Source organism: Taudactylus pleione, unplaced genomic scaffold (assembly GCF_031769625.1).
Source record: "Taudactylus pleione unplaced genomic scaffold, aTauple2 ptg000080l, whole genome shotgun sequence".
Taxonomy (NCBI): domain Eukaryota; kingdom Metazoa; phylum Chordata; class Amphibia; order Anura; family Myobatrachidae; genus Taudactylus; species Taudactylus pleione.
Window position 1 is genome coordinate 1,630,359 of NW_028284482.1, and position 6,675 is coordinate 1,637,033.

Below are 6,675 nucleotides of genomic sequence, written 5' to 3' on the forward strand. Positions count from 1 at the left end.
GGGCAGATATCTGCACTTTTAAGGAACCTAAACGGAGACCAGCATCTAGCCCTGTTTGAAGATAAAGCAAAAGCCTAGATAAACAAAAAATTCTAGACGGAAAGTCCCTATGGTCACACCATACTACATAAGACCACCAAATGCGGTGGTAATGCGCAGCCATAACCAGTTTTCTTGCGCAAAGCATCGTGGGGATAACAGATTCTGGAATGCCTTTTCTTCTCAAGATAGAGGCCTCAACAGCCACCCCGTTAAACGCAGCTGCGCTACGTTGGGGTGTACGAAGGGGCCAAGTTGCAGACGGTCCGGACAAAAGTGATAGGGGCCACGAGTCATCTGCTAAGAGAGTCCGAAGGTCCGAGAACCAACTCCTCCGAGGCCAGTCCGGTGGGATTGGAGGAAATAGGTAAACCATGTCGTAGGTCCAAGGAACTGTTAGCCCATCCACTGCCTCTGCAGCTGGATCCAGAGTTCTGGACACATATCTTGGTAGCTGATGGTTCAGTTGAGATGCCATGAGGTCCAACTGAGGCCAGCCCTGGCAACGGACCAAGGCTTGGAATACGTCTTGGTGAAGCATCCATTCCCCGGGGTGGAGATCCTGGTGACTGAGATAATCTGCTTCCTAGTTGTCCACTCCCAGGATGAACACCGCCGACAGGATCACTGATTGACTCTCAGCCCACCAGAGAATCCGAGTAACTTCTCGCATCACCATGCGACTTTGAGTACCGCCCTGTCGATTGATATAAGCGAAGGCCATCACGTTGTCCGACTGTACCCTCACTGGATGAAACCTTAGTAAGTGTGCGGCTTTGAGCAGAGTGTTGTAAATTGCTCTGAGTTCCAACACATTTATGGGCCACCGTTTTTCATGTGTAGACCAGCAGCCTTGAAAATGACAGTTTAGGACCATCGCTCCCCATCCTTGGAGACTGTCGTCTGTCATCACGATTATCAAATCCCACACTCCGAATCTTCGACCCACCAAGAGGTTGTTGGGTTGCATCCACCAGAGAAGAGATACCCTGGTTGTTGGCACCAACTGGATTATCCGATGTAGTAGTGACCCTGATCTCTGTGTTATGAGGTCCAGCTGGAACACACGGGAGTGGAATCACCTCGAAAGCAGCTACCATCTTTCCCAAGAGACGAAGACAAGCAAGTAAAGACACCTTCTTCGGTCTGAGAACAACAGTAGCTGAACTAGTAGCCAAATGTCCTGGGCTTTGTCTTCGGTTAGGAACACCGTTTGTAACCTTGTATCCAGGATCATCCCCAGAAACTGGAATCTCGGAGATAGAATTAGGATTTTTTTTAATTGATCATCCAGCCGTGCTGCGTCAGAGTCTTTAATGTTAGGAAGGCGTGTTCCAAGAGAAGAGATTCTGATGGGACCTTGATCAACAGGTCGTCTAAGTAAGGAATTATAGTCACACATGATGTCCGAAGGTGTGCAATCATAACAGACATGACCTTGGTGAAGACACGGGGTGCCGAGGATAAACCGAACGGCAACGCCCGAAACTGATAGCGATCGTTTAATATCGCGAAACGCAGGAAAGGTCGATGCGGTTCCCAAATTGGAACATGTAGATTCGCATCCGTTATATATCCACAGAAATTAGAACTTTGCCGGTTCCAAGCTCGCAATGATTGATTGAATTGACTCCATCTTGAAGCAATAAACCATCAGATACCGATTTAAAGACATGAGGTGCAGCATAGGCCTGACAGACCCGTCCGGCTTGGGTATCACAAAAGGTTTGAGTAAAACCCCAGACCTTGTTGATGTACCGGTACCGGAACCAGCACTGCCGATTTTAGGAGAGACTGAATTGCCTCTTGCAGGACCTTGGCCTTGTCTGCTGACACCGGCAGGCCCGTATTGAAGAATCGATTTGGAGGTGAAATTTCTAAATCTATCCTATACCCTACAGAGAGTAATCTGCGAATCCACGGATCCAAAGAGGTCTGGTATCAAACCTGTTGAAAAGTGTTTAAGCGAGCTCCTACCGTAGGAGATCCCAGGTGGGACGGGAGACCATCATGCCATCTATTTTACAACTGGCTTTTGTTCCTGTTGCCATGCAACCATCTGTGGGCGACCACTACCTCTGCCACCTCTAGCCTGCATGGAAGCACCCCTGGCTCTACCACAAAAGGGCTGCAGGGCACGAAAGGAGTGAAACCTGGGACCAGTGTAGGTCCTCCTGGGTGTCGGGGCAGTTGAAGGGCAGAAAGTAGACTTACCCCCTGTGGATTGGGATATCTATTTGTCTAGTTCTGGACCAAAAAGCATATCACCAGTGAACTGCAGCTATTGAACCGCCCGCTTGGATTCTACGTCCACCTGCCAAGAGCACAGCCAGAGAGCTCTACGAGCTGCAATAGCGGAAGCTGATATATGTGCACTGATCTGGCTGATATCCTTTGAAGCCTCACCCAGGTAAACTGCTGATTCACGAATGTGTTCTGCTAGTAGTCGTAGCTCTGCTCTAGAGGTACCGGAGTCCAGACCCGTTATCAGCTGCTCCACCCAGCAGGCTACAGCCTTGTTAACCCAGGCGCTAACAAGCGTTGGTCTGAGTTGAGCTCCCGCCGCAGTGTACACAGATCATAGTGTTGTTTCCAGCTTACGATCTGAAGGATCCTTGAGTGACGTAGCACCAGGGACTGGAAGCGTCATTCTCTTTGATAGGCAAGAAACAGACACATCCACTAGAGGAGGAGCTTCCCACTTTTCCATCATAGATTATGGAAATGGATAGCTAGAAGTGAAGCATCGGGGAATCTGGAAACGCTTATCTGGTTGCTTCCAGGCCACTGAAAGTTGGTCTTGAAGCTATTTTGAGAAGGGAAAAACAACAGACCTCTTGTGCGGTTTACTAAATAAATCAAACTCCTGAGTTTCAGGTGCTATGTCCTCAGGTAAATTAAGGACCTGCCTGACCACCAGGATTAATGGCTCCACCCCGAGAACAAAATTCAAAATCTGGCAGTGTGGACACATCATCTCCCAAAACCTTGTCCAATTCACCCTCCTCATTTTCCTCTTATGAGGGGTATTCTTCATCCAAATCATCTGACTGGAGTAGTGTCGGTAGTGGACGTTTCTGAGACGGCTTTTGATGGGAAGTAGGGGGCATGCTACTAGTGGATCCAATAATATGTACCAAGCTTTCCACTGATTTGGCCAATCCTGTCGCCCATGGGGGTTGTGACCGACGAGACTCAGCCAACTCTGACGTTAAGTCCACCATAACTCCCGCTAGGTCAGAGGCCCATGGAGGAGTAAGCGAGGTAGTTGGTGATGCAGTTATAGTAATAGGTGGATCTACTACTGTACAAGCATCACATAGTGTAAAGCCAGTAGCATTTGGCTGTGCTTGTTTGTGATTGCACTTTGAGCAAACAAACATCTTCTGAGAAGCTTTGGTGGCCGTGCCTGTAATGTTAGAGAGACACAGCCCACTCACACAGAATCAGAAAGTATGTAGAAAAATCAGAAGGCTAATGGGATACAGAGGGGAGGATTCACACAACTACCTTCCCTAATTACTGGATTTCCTGCACACACCTGCCAATTATAACACCCCAGTGTACTCACAGCCATTTGAAAGGAGCCTGTTGTAGAAGGGATGTCAGGTGCCAGGAGAATCAGTCTAGCCTTCTGTAAAATGGCACCTGTACTCAGCCTGTCGGGAGAAGAGAAGCAGGCAGATACAGTATGTGTGTCTTATTAGAATCAGCAGCACCGTTCTGTTACAGCCTTTGCCGTGCAGGGAGAGCTTGCGCTGTCAAGCTCCGCCCCCTTCTTATTCCCCGGTGTAAAGATGGCCCCTCTTGCTGACTTCTATTATGTTACAGCACCGTGCTGCCTTCCCCATCTGACCAGCGGGAGGTGGGGGACTAGTGAGTGCCGTGCTGTAGCGTGGCTCCCTGTAGGCGTCTGAGAGGGAGGAGGGGGGGGATGCAGCTGTGTTTTATACTCACTGCGCTCTGTTGCAGAAAGATACACACTCCGTGATGCTTGCATGGTGAGGAGCTGTCAGGTGCTTTTAACAGAAGCCCTGTGCACTCCTGCATGACTCTGAGTCAGGGTGCCAGGGACCCGGACCCACACCTTTTTGAAAAGTATACTGTTGGATCACAGCTTTTAGTGTCCAGCTCCTTAGGCACTTTTTCTAAACTGAGGAGCTGGTGGGGCATAGAGGGGGAGGAGCTTCACACTTCTAAATTATTTAAAGTGCCAGCTCCAACTATCCACGCCCTATACCCCAGTGTACTAAGCTTCCAGTGTCCCCTAGTGGATGAAAGAGAAATAACAGTACAAAATGGAAGCACATTGTTGTTATGACTGGATAGAGCAAATTATAAATATCCAAATGGATTGGTGCAACTGCAATTCTTAGGGAAGCGAAGAATATATGTGCAGGCTTCACCATCCGCAAATGAGTATGAAGCATTATTTGTGTAAAACAAGTGTGTACTGCAGTGTAAAATCACTCTTAAAACACTGTTGAATCAGTTTGAGAGTTTTTGCAAAAATGGGATTGTTTTCACCAGTTGTGACCAATCATACATAGTCATCATTATCAAATTTACACTTACACCATGGTCAAAGTACACACAACTCAACCCTTCAGGAGACTTTGATCGAGACTTTTTTGCAGCCATTTTAGTCACATGCTGTAAATACACGCCTACACCATGGCCTTATTGTACTTTAATTGCAATCGGTGTTCAGTTGCAGCCAAACACGCAGTCACTTCCCATGACTTCATGCCCATTCCACAACAGTGTGCCTGTCGACTATGCTTCTGTAGAAGGGATTCTGGTTCCTTATTACGTTTGCAGCTATTGGGATAAAGGGGTCCACCACCCCGAAAAGATCAATGTGTAAAGCAATAAAAAATTAAAGTGCATAACCTTATAAGTGGTGCTGTAAATATTATATATTAAAAGAATCAATGCAAGCACAATCTTTAGTTATGAAAATATTTGATAATTTTATTAAATATAGGTTAAGGTAATAATTTATTCTTACAGTATGAGTATTTTTTACTAAAGTGCTGGTTTTTAGAACCAATTGGCAACAAATCAGATTCTACTGAACATTTATCTTGCACCTAATAGAAGAGAATAGTTAGAACCTGATCAGTAAAAATTCTAGAAAAAAAAATGTAAAAAAATTATATATACTGTATGTACAATTGTAGTACACGTTTTTATAGATGGTGCTAGGAAGGTAGGGCAATAAAATCAAAAACTTCTGGTCTACATTGACCTAGCGGCACATTGTTGTTAATCTGGTTGATATTTATCTAATTACCATTCTTATCATCCAAATTTCTGGTGTCCTTAATCCTATGAAAGTTCAGGTAACAGTCAGTTGTGATTTTGATAACCACTTACCCTCTTTGTGGGTTCCGATGGTTACCTTCCATAGATTACAATCTGAATACAGTAGGAGAGGGGTGTTGCCGGCAAAAAACAGCGGGTCACAAGTGGCAGGACAGCTGGTCATGTGTTCAAGTTTCTGCCTCCTTGTCATACTGTCTCAATTCATGTTTGACTGACGGCCATGATTTGCATAGAATGTTACTCTTCCTGGAGTAACCTGTGTGGGTTTACTTAACGACTCCTATGGTATAGGGATTCCCTGTCACTGTCAGTAACCACCTGCTACTGATCCCGCCCACTACATCATGGGCGGACGACTGTGGCAACTCACTGCCACAACCAGGCTACTACACTGGTACCTGGAACCGCTTTTTCTAACAGGATCCTACACCTGTAACTTGAGCCAATTCACTCAAGCTCCTACCACACACACATGGAACCACTTTCTTTTGGGTATGTGTGGTCATGCTTCTGCAGTTGGTGTCAGCTAATCCCCACTGTCCACTTAAGGCTCATACACACTAGACGATATTGGATGCAGTGGGCCCAGCGGGGTGCCAACATTGATAAGTGTATACAGACTTGCCGATGTCGGCCACAATGAATGACTGCGGGGGGGGAGTGGGGTCATGCTGCATACTGCAGCATGGCATCGTTAACTATATATCCCCAGATTGAGCTGCATGTTCAGCCAACTGGGGATATTGTTAACGACCCGCGAGCGCGCAACGTTGATCGTTCACTGCATACACACTGGATGATATGAACAATATAGCGTTATCATCCATATCGTTCACAAATAACTGGCTTTACTATGGACCAGTACTGCACTTGGTAGCAAATAGTGGCATTGGAGCTTAGAGATACTGGGTTCAACCACAGAATAGCTGGAGAACAGAATAGTGCTATTCTGGTGGTCACAGGATGTAAGTAGATGTAGAGATGTATAAGCTCCATAGCGTTCCCACTAGGCTGTTTTAGTGGGGCACTGCACCCTGCCCTATTTCTAAAGGACAAAAAGCACTTTGCCCTCCGACGCGGCGCCCCACTGAAACAGCCTGCGGGTGCCATCCCCACCCACAGGGTCACAGTGTCCCATGGGTGGGGAAAACTGCAGGGTAGCGGTCACCGCTGGTGAATGGATGCCATTTACACTGACAACAGCACTTGGGGGCAGCCCACCATGTCCGTAAGTGCCAGGCACACCCCCAAGAGTAACTAAAAGGGGATACGTCTTAAAGACATGCCCCCTTTCCTTGGCAATGCGCC

At 46.9% G+C, this 6,675-nt stretch overlaps 1 pseudogene; it reads right to left on the reverse strand.

Moving 5' to 3' along the window:
- Nucleotides 1-872: 872 nt before the first annotated feature.
- LOC148532238 (uncharacterized) lies at nt 873-3,013 on the reverse strand (annotated as a pseudogene).
- Between the last annotated feature and the right edge of the window lie 3,662 nt (nt 3,014-6,675).